Source organism: Corvus kubaryi, unplaced genomic scaffold (genome assembly GCF_017639235.1).
Source record: "Corvus kubaryi isolate FWS band 111438036 unplaced genomic scaffold, C.kubaryi_AGA036_p1.0 split1-131, whole genome shotgun sequence".
NCBI classification, from domain to species: Eukaryota; Metazoa; Chordata; class Aves; order Passeriformes; family Corvidae; genus Corvus; species Corvus kubaryi.
Genome location: NW_024582073.1, coordinates 24481976 through 24495080, shown reverse-complemented (window position 1 = coordinate 24495080; position 13105 = coordinate 24481976). Strand labels below are relative to the sequence as shown.

At 40.2% G+C, this 13105-nt stretch overlaps 1 long non-coding RNA gene across 13 annotated transcripts in view; it reads right to left on the bottom strand.

The window, feature by feature from the left end:
* Window positions 1–456: 456 nt before the first annotated feature.
* LOC121676715 overlaps window positions 457–13105 on the bottom strand; it is a 55553-nt gene continuing 42904 nt past the window's right edge. For 12 of the 13 annotated variants that reach the window (XR_006020561.1, XR_006020550.1, XR_006020554.1 and 9 more), the window contains 3 exons: window positions 4139–5227; window positions 3889–4013; window positions 457–2965 (listed from right to left, as the gene is read on the bottom strand). This is a non-coding gene — a long non-coding RNA (uncharacterized LOC121676715). The remainder of the gene's footprint in view (window positions 2966–3888; window positions 4014–4138; window positions 5228–13105) is intronic. The other variant, XR_006020551.1, reaches the window with a different exon arrangement.

The following is a 13105-nucleotide window of genomic DNA, read 5'->3' as shown; positions in this document are numbered from 1 at the left end:
GCCTCTGCCTTCCTTAGCAGACACCTGTCTTTCAAAACCGAGACAGACCAGAAGAGGAAAAAGTGTGTCCAGTCCTTTCTGAGGGTGAAGACAACTACATCATGCATATGTCAGTGACAGGTAAGATTGAACTAGGGCCTTCTTGTGGCCTTCAGCAGCTCTGATGCCAGAGCACATCCCTGCCCTTCCTGAGAATTATATCGATTGAAACCCCCCAGTACTGCCCAGTGGACATACTGATTCAGGTTGACCCCTCAGGGTAAGTGCATTTGGGGATTGGGAGGTTGCTCTTTCACAGATGTGGGCACACAGACTCTGACTCAGTAGACCCAGGTATGACACAGCCACTCCAACAGCTGCATTTCTCCTTTCACGATGTTCGGACTCCAGAGTGCCTCCTTGGTCTGGGTGAGCAGGGCATGGTGTAGAGTGGTTTCCAGCCCATGCCATGCCATTGGGCCGTTCAGAACAAACAAACATGGCCTCTGGGGGTCTTTGTGGACAACCTAGCACCAGTCTCAAGCTCTGGGATCTTAGTGTGGAGATGTGCTGTGATCTGTCCTAGGAGAAATGACCTTCAGATAGTATTAAGTGAATGATGGCTTGCACCATAAAAACCACCACAAATATTTTATTACAGCCTGGTAAAAAGGACAAGTTTTTGCTTGTTTAAAAAGCTGGGATTTTACCGAGCTGAAAACTGAAATACACCTCAGATGAGGACAGTGCTTCACAGTTCCCACAAGCTGTTGTTACACTGCATGTACCTGTGTAAACTGCATTACCAAGCTATTTTTTATTCCTTCGTCTTTCCATTTCCAAGCTTTCTCTTTTGTGCACTAATGGTGAGGCAAACATTTACAATGAACAATATGCTCTTCTCTTAAAAAGATTTTGGCTTCCTGTTTGGATTGATTAGTACATGGATGTCTTTGGGGCACCAAATGACAAAATAGAGGTGCTTGTCCATGCTGCCAAAAGGTCCAGTTCATCTCTAACAAAACTCCAGGGAAAAACAACCAAAACAAGCGACAGTCCAACAATGGACTTGTAACACGGCTGGGTTTGACTCAGACCTTCAGTGTTCAGTGTTAGTCTCTCAGAAAGCTAACATTGATTCAGAGTATCTATTGCAGAGCCAAAAGCTAAACCACATGGTGGGGAGGGCAAAGGGAGAGGTGGAGGCAATTTGCAAATGGAAGACTGTGTGTATTATTCAGGCTTTAACATTGCTTGCATTCATGGAGCAATGCCCTTCAGTTTGGGAAAGCATCACAAGCACAGCTCCTGTTTGGCTGGATGAATGAAAGGCATCTTACAGAATCTGTATGTGAGACCATTAGCCTGACATCCCAGGCACTGCAAAAGCTCCACTGATAAACCACATCTCTTGAAGGAGACTGGTGTCCTTACATCACTGACACAGGCAAAACCCTCAGATTTGTGCCAATAGGACCTTGTCTACTGTCTGCTCTCCTTGCCAGCATTTTCCACTGTTGCCACCCAGGGGACACAAATACAGGGAAAAAGAATAAAACAAATGATTTTGTCTCATCATTTAAAAGGTAATTTCATAAGTTTAGGTGTGGGTTCTGGAATTAGTGCACTGGCAGAAACAGAATCCCAGTCATTACATTCCAGTTCTCATCAGTAGCTCTTTGACTGTTTCGACAATGGAGGGCTGTACTGTGGACCCTCATTTTCTGTGAGGGTTTATTCTAAGGCATGGAGGAGAAAGGCAACTCAGTCTTGGCTGTGGAACAGTTCAAGAGGAGAGACAAGATCAAAACCAGGTCTCTAGATTCATAGCCTTGTCAATGGACAACAGGGCCTCTCGAGGTTGTTTTATGCATCTGCAAATGGAACAAAATTAGTTAACAGTGTGTTAAAGACTCCTCTGACCATCTGTCACCTGGTTGAACCAAACTCCTGTATTATTCTGAAGAAAAAAACCTGGCAGGTCTTCAACATCACGAAACCCTGAATAGTCACTGGCTGTGACCACTCAGTTAGTCGTCATCAAACTGACTGATATTGGTTCACTGGTGGAGAAGTAGCCATTTTCAGACAAAATATTTGAGCTACCAGCTTCAACTCCTCCAAACATTTAAATACAGAAACAGTTCATGATCTTGTATTTTATTGCTTTGTGGGGTTACTTGTGTGTCTAAAAGTCTCTTCCTGAAGCATTTTGGATCAGTAACCCTTTGAAACACAGACTTGCCAAATCCATCTTTGGATAAACCTCATCACTCTTAGAGCAGTTGCGTGGGTGTATTTGGAAGCAGTCCTAAGCAAATCCCAGATGAATTGCATAATTCTTGTGTAAAATAAAAATATATGGGGTGGGAAGAGTTTGTGGCATTAAAGAGAGCAGGGGGAAGAGTGAATGAGAGAAAGCACGTTAAACATAAATACGATGTGATCCTACGTCAAGCAAGAGGCTAAACAAAATGCCGTGCATGAAAAAAACTGTTTCTTTAATAGCAAAACAGGCTTGAAAGATCAAGCTTCCTCACCCTTACAAGATAATTGGTTGTTGTATGTTGGAAGGGATGTCAGGAGATCTCTAGTTCGACCTTCTGAGAAAACCACGCTCACATATGAGGTGCTTTGTTCTACTCTCCCCTTCTTGCACCTTTACAATTAATGTCCTGAAATGACACTCCTTAGGGAGTTTTCTTGTCCTTCTCAAAACCAAGATGAAGCAAAATATGAAACTCTTCTTTTGGCTCACTCTGTTCAAAAACTCAGTGTCAGTCATATCCAGTTGGTGTATCATCAGTGTAATCCCAGTGAGGTGCTTGCTCTCATGGGACACCTGTTGGAGAACGTTGGTCTGAATGGTCTTCTAGGTCTTCTGCATTTGGGGTGGCTTTGGCCTCAGAGGCTCCTCCCTGAATTAGCCAGACGAGCTGAGAACAGGAGATCAAGTGACACTTGACACTTTTCTTCCTCACCCATCCTGATAACAGAAATCACAGTTTGGAATCAAAATACCAGGGAAGTTCATGTCTCCCCCGTGCCTGATTGCCTCAACTGTTCCCGTGGCTTAAATACACATCAACACACTTCGAGAAACCCAAGACAGGGAGGAAAGCATGCAGGTTCCAGCTGGGCTAAGGGACATTAACAGATGTATGGTACAAATTATTTCTTAGCACCCTTGCTGTGATTGCTATTTCTGTCCAAGATTTCTAGGCCAGTATGAAGGGATAATTATTCACATAACCATGAGGATTCTGCGCTGAATACGCCAGGACTGTAGTGCCTCTGTGTCCCAAACACATGCCTGTTTGATGATCTAAGCAGCGGCTGGGTTAGTCAAACTGCAACTTTGAAAATATTCACACACACCCTCATGCTCCCAAAAATTTTTTTTCAAACGTGCTTGGATGGTATTTTTACATCCTTAAAAAGATGTGATATTCAGGAGCAACGTGGCTTCTTCTGAAAATTGGGATAGTAGGGCAAAAAAATCTCTGGGATTACGCACCAAGCTCTGTGAAACTCCTGATGCTGCAGGAAAGCTTCTAAGGTCCATGAAGTATTTGAGTGGCATTTGACCAAAAGCCTCAAACACAGAAGAGCAATGTGTGAGACATTAACACACTTTGTAAGAGGAGGTTTTTCAGCTAGGATGGGAGTACTAGGGCTCTCAGAAAAATGAACATTTGGGAAAAACTTACATTATAAAAATGACTGGTTCTGGAAAGCCTGCCTTATATCAAAAAAGGCCAGAATTTTAGAGTTACTTGTAGCTTCTGTTGCTACTGCAGTCCTATATGATTTTTGATAAGTCCACGAAAGGTGCCTAATTCCCATTAGTTTTAGTATAAATTAGATACCTAAGAAGCACCTATTTTCACCTTTTAAGAGCTTAAATACCTTTAACAGCCTAGAACTTCAAAATTAGGCTGGACAGGCTGTGAACTGAGTTGTGGGTATCCAGCTGTTATTCTACTACCATACCAAAACGCAATACCAATCTTCATTCTGCAGAAGACTGAAGTCTGAAAAAAACAACACAACAACAGTAACCAACAAAAAAACCCCAACAAACCACCCATAAAAGGAAGATAATAAAGTATCATCAGCTCTTGGAAAGCATTATATTTAAAATTGCAAAATTAGGTACCTGTCAAAAAAAACTTCTTAGTGCAGAGTTCCTGCTAAGAAACAAGTAAGGTTTTTCCACCCTGGAAAACACAAACTGTTCATCAACATATTATCAAAAAGTCAACAGGAGATAATGATATTGATGCAATTTAATGTCAGTCAGTTAATGTTCCTGCCCTAAACAGAACGATTATTTTCATGTTATGCTTGTTGTTAGATAGTAACTGTGTTGACAGATGTCTAGAAATAAGGCAGTGCTCAGGTGGTTTCCAGGCAGAGCAATTCTGAGCTATCAATAGAGCATTTCTCATGGAGGTACTAAATTTAACAATTAATTCACATTATTCTACATGGTATTGTTCCAGTAGTTTGGGGGGTTTTCCTTAGTGTTGTTGTTGCAAGTAATTAAGGTTTCTCTGATACTTTTTAGAGAACAATAACAGGAAGTTCAGAGAAATTACTCTTAATTATGTACAACACAGCATAATTCCTGTCCCACTTTGATTAGAGTCTCTAAGAGCCCCAAGCCATCCAGGCTGGCCACTTGAACGTGGGCATGGCTTCTTTATACACAGTCAAACATGGTGGCAGTTCTACCACCCAAATTTTGACACTTAACACCCAGCACTGAGGGTCCACAGTGCTACTGCTTTCATTGGATGGACCCAATGGAGTCCAAATCCACCGTCACAAAAGGACCTCACAACATTTAACTTCTTCGTTCCCCACCTCAGCAGTAAAATGGAACAATAGTGAAATGGAAGTGCATGTATTTTTTCCATATATTGTACTCTTATTATTATATGCAGTATCCCTTAAGAGGGTAGGAACCTTTTTTTCCTTGTAAAAAGGGAGGGAACTCAGTACCACTCACCTTTCAGCAGAATGCTTCTCTTCATCAGTGCTCATATTTATACATTTTCATGTAATTAGACTGAGAAATTAATATCTCATGGGTCAAAACTTCCAAACCACAGCACTCAAACTGGAACAGCTCATCACTGCTTATTTCTTGTTCTAATGATTCCCCAGTTATCCAGGGGAGGATTACGCTACCCTTTAATAAAAGCTGTGAAGTCATTCCCCCAAGTTTGACCACATTCTTTTTCTGTAAAAGGAAATGGAAGAAGCGTGAGAATTTGAATGTGAAAAGACCAACAGATTTACATTTCTAGGCTTCTACTTCAGGTTCCTCCTTTGATGTTGACTTCTCTTCTGAAAGCTGAAAGGACTGGTTTGTCTTTAGTCTCTGGTACAGTTTTGCTTAAATTAGAGGTGATTTATTTGGGGGATTTTGATGTGGCTTGTTTCCTATGACCAGCACTGAGTCCTCCAAATTCATCTTCTTTAGATATTTGACTCAAATTTAAAGGTCTTTCTGTTTAAAAGGGAGAAATTAGAGAGATGGAAGAGGAGTAAAGTTTTACATAGTGGACCTAACATCATTATTTTTCTTCCCTGATCTCCATTCCTTTACAAAATGGTGTTTGCTTCTCATTCTTCTGTCAAGACTGTTTCTCATTCCTGTCACACATTCCTTAATTTCACGTAAATACCAGGAAAAATACTCACTCAGGCAAGTATTGAAACCATTGGAAAAGTTACCTCAGTAAGGTTGAGAGTAGTTGGTCCTCCACTAGTGACTCAAAGGAAAGGAAAAAAGTCACCAAGAAATAAAAACACCCTGTGTTCTTACTTATTAAAGAGGGGACAGGAGGTTCAGGAAGGTTTAGGTAGGGCTTGGGGGTATTATTTTTAGAAGAAAACCATAAGTTTGGTATTGCTGTCAGCATGAGCACATGAAGTTTCAATTTGTGGTTTCTCTTTATGCAGTACATTTTGAAATTGGAATTTAAAACAAAATATACATCTCTCTGTCTGACTATGTATACAACAATTTGTCATTTCTTGGCGGGAATTTGAAACTATTTTTGGTGTTCAGAAATAATCTTCTGTCCCTTTCCTTCACCTCCCTTCCCCCATCCCACTAACAAATTACTCTTTAATCAACCTCTAAAGATTTTTAAAACTTTTCTAACTCTTGAAGTAAGGAAAATAGTGACAGGAAATTAATAATTATTGAGGAATGGGGCTATATTTTCATTTCCTGGCCCCTTCGGAGTTAAACGCTGAGTTAGAGCTATTTGTCAAAAAGTTGAACAGAACAGTTACCTGTAGATTCATTTTAATGAACTCCATTCAAGAACAATGCTCTCTGAAAATACATATATCATTATGAGAATAGCAAATCCTCCTAAAGCCAGAGCACTTGTGCTTTATACCAGCGCTTGAGTAAGAATAAAATCCCTCCCAAGGAAGAGGTCTGGCAGTGCAGTTGGTGTGTCGCCCTTCAAAGCCACAGGTTTTGTTAGCCGGGACATCAACGTGGAGCCCTTTGACCATCCATAAAATGCACCATGTGCTGAGCCCCAGGCATGGGAGGGCCATCAGGTGTCTGACCTGGCTTACCTAATGGTGGCACTGTGACCCCTAGCAATGGCACAGAGACCCCTAACCAAAGTGTTGTGACCCCTTCAAGCATTTCAAGCTGACCACCATCATTCCCAAATGAACTTCTCACCTCAGCTTACAGCAGCTGTTGTTTCCAAGCTCCAAACAGGATAAAGGTGGACACAACCTACCAGGCCACCCTCCCCTCTCCACCTCTCTCCATAATCACCAAAGGGCCTGAACTAAATCATCTTTCTGTTCCACCTTTGGAGTTGGCTCTTCTCGGATCCTGATCCTGATGCCTTCTGCTGAGCCCAGGTGTCTGAGAAGACACAAAAGGCAGTACTGGGTCAGGGCAATGATCTTCCTTACACACTATGCTACTAATGGTTAAGAATGGCTGCCTAGGGAAGCATACAAAGACAAAATAAAAATATCATTGTGTCCTCCTGCAAAATTCCTCGAGCTCTACGGCTTAGTGGATCATGGATTTCCTAAGCCACTGGCTGCTGCTCTTGCAGTTAGTACTTGGTTGGTTTTCCCTCTATGATCTATTTGGTCTGGTCACTTTTTGATGCTTTGTAGACTTTTATCCTCCCCAACATCCTGTGGTAAAGAGATCCACAGTTTAGTTCAGTGTTGTATGAGGAAACGCCTCTTCTTCTTGGTTTCAAACCAGCCACCATTTAGTTTCATGGTTGACTTTCATGAATCTTGTACTAGAAAATAAGCAAACTGTCATTTCCTAATTGCTTTCTCTACATCTCTCTCAATTTCATGTATCAGAGGTGATTATTCCGCCTTTGTATGGGTGCCATACACTGAGAGCTTCTTTATGCATTTTCTAGGTCTGCATTGGGCAATACAAGGTTCTTAGATAGCTGCAATTAACATTTTTATTAGACTTAGCTCTGTAGCTAGAAATACCAAACTAGATTTTGGGTAAGACCACTCCTTTGATGCTTTTTTGGTTTAGATCTGGAGAGAGTTTTTGTGCTTGATTGTATGTTTTGTTTTTGTTTTTATTATACTACCTGGTCTAATAAGAGATGTCCATTTACAGGTCTCGTTTGTCTACATCCACTTGCAACTACAGTAGAAGTTTTACCACATAGAGCTGAAGAGTCTTGACTGGTGCACACTACTGGAGATGTGTTCATGCCATAGATTTACAAAGCGGCATAAGAATTTTTTCTTTTTTGTTCTCCTCTCCAAGTAACTCTTAAATTCAAACAGAGGAGATTTTTTTTGTCTACTACAGAACATCAAGTTGCTTTTTATAGAACTGTCTGCCATCCTTCCAAGGTCTCTTTCCTAAAGGGTAATGGCTAAAAGCATATCTGAAAAGCCTGTCCTTATGCATATTAATTGAGAGGGCTTTTTTCCTTAGGTGTCTCACCTCGGATTTATCAATGCTGAATTCCATCTGGCATTTTTTCATCAGTATTGTGAAGCTGATTTATTGCTTCATAGTGAACTTTCATTTTTACCCTGAGCAGTCCTCTCTAGGCTGGTGAGCAAGTTCTGTGTTTGCACAAGACATGGGGCTCATTTATATATACAAACATGTATATATTGCACAGCTCAAACACAAACAGACGTTACTTGGAAAGACCCCAGCAAGCATTCAGGAACTGACCATTATTTCCTACTTATTGCTTCCTCTCTTTTACCCAGATATGCACATTAAGGTCTTACCTATCTCACAGCAGGTTCTCTAACAGGGTTTGCTGAAGGGCTTTGCTGATTATGTTTAAGAAATCCAGTTAGACTTTGTCAACCGATTCTCCCTTGTCTATGTGCTCACTGAATCCTTTAAAGACCACAGTGGGTTTCTCTGTCTGTCACGGGAGCTGTTTGGATTATTCCCACATAAATTAATAAATGTTATCTTCTCATGTGTCATGATCTTATTCCTTGTTATAAGCTCTACCAACTTGCTATCAACCCAAATTTATGTGTTTCTACTTGAAGAATTTTATTAAAAGGCAGGTTTAATGAGAGGTCACACTCTACAGCCAGAAGATCCATTATTTCCAACTTGCTTTTCTTTAGAACCCATTTAATGAACAATATGTGATGCTGACAATCTGTTTCTTCTGATATTTCTTCTTTGTCCTTGGAGTTGAGGCAGACAAAGTCTACATTAAGGCCTCATGATGAATAAATATGGAAAATAAAAACTCATTTCTCTTTTATGTTGTTGCTTTTTCTCGCTGCTACTTTCACAACTTCACTGTCGACTGATCTGCAAAATCTTTGCAAGGCATTCATAATATAGTTAGGTAATTTAATATTGTTCCATTTTTATGCCTTTTTTTAAGGTGATTCCAAACATATTTTTAGATTTGTCTTTTTGAATCTGCATATTTCATAGAATCATGGAATCACAGAATAGTTTGGTTTGGAAGGGGCCTTAAAGATCACCTAGTTCCACCCTCCTGCCTTGAGCAGGGACATCTTCCACTACAGCAGGTTGCTTAAAGCCCCATCCAACCTGGCCTTGAACACTTCCAGGGATGGGGCATCCACAACTTCTCTGGGCAATTTCTTCTAGTGTCTCATGACCCTCTATATTTAATCTGCTGAAAATTGTTCACCTCTTTTTTCTCAGCTGAACACATCTTTGCCTTTTTCAGGAATACTTCTTCTTTCTTCTAACAGCCTCTCTTACTCTGTTGCTTAGCTCTCCCATAGTTTGTTTCTTTGGTCTCTATATACTGTATTTTGATAGATAGTATGCATTTGATCTGAGCTGTCAGTAAGAAAGAATCCTCACAATTCTTTCATCTTCAAATAGTCTTTTTTGCTAGCTGGTGCTTCATGCCTCGAAGTAACTGGAACAAGCATGTCCCTCACCAGTTGTCTCCCAGCCAATGCAGCTTTTCTAATTCTTTTCTTAACTTGTCAATCTATCTTTACATTTTTGTTGCTTTTACTTGAGTTCCTTCAGTTACTCATCTACCTGCAAGGACTTGAATTGCTGATTAATCTTATGTTGACATTTATCTCTTCTTCTGACAAGTCCTCTAAAATCCAGGTAAGGTCTCAGCAGGTTTGAATAGAAATCTATGCAGAGATGTCAATCTCAGAACAGGATTCCTCAGGCCCACACACTGCTGTCTGTGCCTCCAGAGAGTACTACAAGACCACATCACCATATAAATAAATAAACAGAATATCTGAATACATTCTTTTTCTAAATGCCATGTAGAGAGATGTTCAGACAAGGGCAATATGGCCCAAGGTTGGAGCAGTGGAGCAAGAGTCAGCAGTATTTGGGGCTGAAAAAAATTATTTCATTTTTTTCTGTTTTTTCTGGGTCCCATCACCTGTATCTCTCCACTCAATAAATGTTCAGCAGTATCTTCAACAGGAAGGATTAACAGCCTGATGGGCACTTGATACACAGATTATCTAGGTTTAATACTTTGATCTGAATTAGGTATATTGAAGGGCTGGCTCTCTGTCATTTCAAGTGAGGTCTTTGCTTTTGTGTCATTGGCAGTGCTGCAATGTGATCAGGAGGCAGGGACTGGTCTTGCCATTCAGTCAGTACACCTGGAGAAAAGTGTACCTGGACCTTACACTGAAAATTTAAAATCTCACAAACCTGCATTTTCAAATGAAGAAAAAAAGTTCCTATCGAAAGCACCCTGGCCAGAAATCTGGATGTAAAATGACTTGGGAACGGACACATTTCTCAGGAGCTGTGAAGACATGACATAAGGTTTTTCATCCCAGTTTATTCTCAGTGTCAGTGAACCTTGTAGCTTTAAAATGGGACAATTCAAAGACTACTACTGGCATCTCATGGGATAATAAATCCCAGCCATTTGATGAAATTCACCCTGCAATGTTCACAAACATAGGTCAACAGGAGGCTAAATGGATTCATAGAGTTTGGCAAGTGAGATGGAAACTCTGAAGATTACTGATGGGCTAACATCCTAACATCAAGAAATTACTCTTTTGAGTATCCATGGAAAGTATACAGCAAAATCCTGGAAAATAAACTTTAATGTGAAGCAGCCATCTGTCCAAAATCTGGATTTATATTTCAGCTGAGTTTTATTAAGTGCTTTAGGAGCACAAGCTCTGATGTGAAAATTTAGGTTCTTCAAGAAGGTGTTGGCTCTGTTGAGTGAAGATATTCAGATCTATTGGGTTGGAAGAGGCAATAGGAGCCATGAGACATAAAATAATGGCCACTAGGAGAGAATAAGTTTCAGAAAAGATTGGAAATACATATGTGAACATTTGCTTTTCACATTCTTGGCTAAAATTTCATGTTTATTCCATATTAGCACAGATGTTAATCAACCTACACATTTCTAAAACAAATTTTGTTTCACACAACTGGTAGAAATGGACTGTACATTTTATTATTTAATAAAACCTTTCTAAAGCTATCATCTGTACCAGAAACAGAGCATCATTTATGTTTAGAATAAGGTGAGTCCAGAAGTCCTTTCTCAAAAAAAAGGGGATGAGGGAAGTTAATTTACAGATCTCCAATTTCCAATACTAGTTCTGAGATTTTAGAAAAACTTACAGAGTATTTGGGAGTGCCAAAAATGAATTCTTAATTTTTAAATATTTTGTGAATGCCATTGCCTCACAATTTGAATCATGTAACATGTATGGATTACCTCCATGCTAGGGAAATAGAATTCCATGACTGTTCATGAATTAAAATATTTCTCCTCCATGATACCTTTTCAGTGTCAGAGCCAATTTCGAAAATCATTCCTTTATAACAAGATTCCTTGGCAGAAAGAGTGGTGTCACCTGATATTTCTACCAGAGAAAGGATCCAATTAGCAGTGGTCTGCAGGAAAAAAGTTAAAAACCAACACTGATCATGCATTAGAAATGTGCACACATATTTGCAAACATCACTGGGAACAAAATCAGCACTTCTGCGTGTTAGGGACCAGACTGGAGGTGGAAGGGCTCTCACCTGCAAAGGAGAGCTGAAGGTATGGCACCTGCTCTCACACTGCCAGACATTTCATTCCCTTTCTAATATTTCTCTGTTTTGTGCATCTCAGATTGGTTCTTAAAATCCATGTCTTAATAACAATGCATCCACCTGCTTTTCCTATGGATATGAAAAAATTGGTTAGCATATATTTTATACTTTGATCCAAAAGATACTTTGACCTAAGATCTACCAGTTTCAACTTCTAAACACCTGAGCTGGCAAGATGAGTTAATTCAGAAGTGATATGGCAGCAACAGTTTATAGGCTGAGGGAGTGGGGGCGAATCTTCATATCCAGTACAACCCAGATATTGCTCCGTGCTGTGCCAGTCCTGATTTTACAACATTGCTTCCGTCATAAACACGTCTGTAAATCCTTGTTGGATCACTTTGCTTTAGTGCTCATTTAAAATGCATACAGCTCTGTAGCATTTGAGAAAACACAGTGACAAAGCAAAAACCATAAAATTAAGCATAACTGAAGTGTTTCTTAAAACAAAACTGATGCCAATCTGGCACACTTGTGTTTTATTCAGTTCTAGTGCTGGAATAGTTCCCTTCAGCAGAAAACAAAAATACAACAAAAAACTACAACAACAAACCCAAATAAAGAAGCAAACAAAAAAAACAACCCAACCAACCAACCAAAAAAAAAGTCTGAACCTCAGGAAGGAAAAGAATTCAGTCCAGACTAAGGGTATTTCTGACAGTACCAGAAGAAAAACTCTACATGAAGGAAGCAAGAACTTTAAGAAACAAGAACTTTAATGTAATTTCCATGGAGTTTCAGGGCTGTCACTTGCTATGATGAAACATTATTATGCCAACTTTTTCAGTCTTCTGTGCCTGAAGTCAAGCCTTGCCATAGGAGCCCGTGCTCCCAACACCGCCAAGAACCAGAACTGCTTTTGTGTAGGAACCAAAATCCAGACTTCTAGGTGTCAGCATACCTGTGTGTAAATGAAAGCACATGTTTGTAACGCTGTTGGTTTCCTTGTTAGGAGGAAACTTATTGTTAATACCAGAGGGTCAAACTGTATGAAGTGAATTTGTGCAGGAATTCACCAAAACCACATCAGCTCTCTGACAGGAAGGACCTAAAGAAAGGAATTAGTAGGATCGGATGTGGTGCTTTCTGACAGACGGCCAAAACTACAGGGTCAAAATAAGAAGCCAGTGAAAAAATAGATTTATGCTTAAAATGAAATGTGCACAATTCCCCTTTTTATTGCCGTGCTCTGGTTTAAAGAACCATCGCAGGAAAGTTGATACATCCAAAAGCCCTAGGCTCAAAAAGCCACCCATTTCACCACAACTTAGTCCTCATTCAAGAGGGCTGCAGAGAAAGCATTTCTAGTGGTATTTTCCCCACTTTCTTCCCCAAAGGGACAGGGATCTGCATAAATTTTCACAGGGATGTACATCCTAGGCTGCTTTGGAGCACCATGCAGCTGCGCCATCACAGGCAATCACCACAGCCAAGGCCCACTGCATGTTTCCCTCTTCTTTACCCGATCCACCACCTTCCCCAGGGTTTTTAAGGACAGGG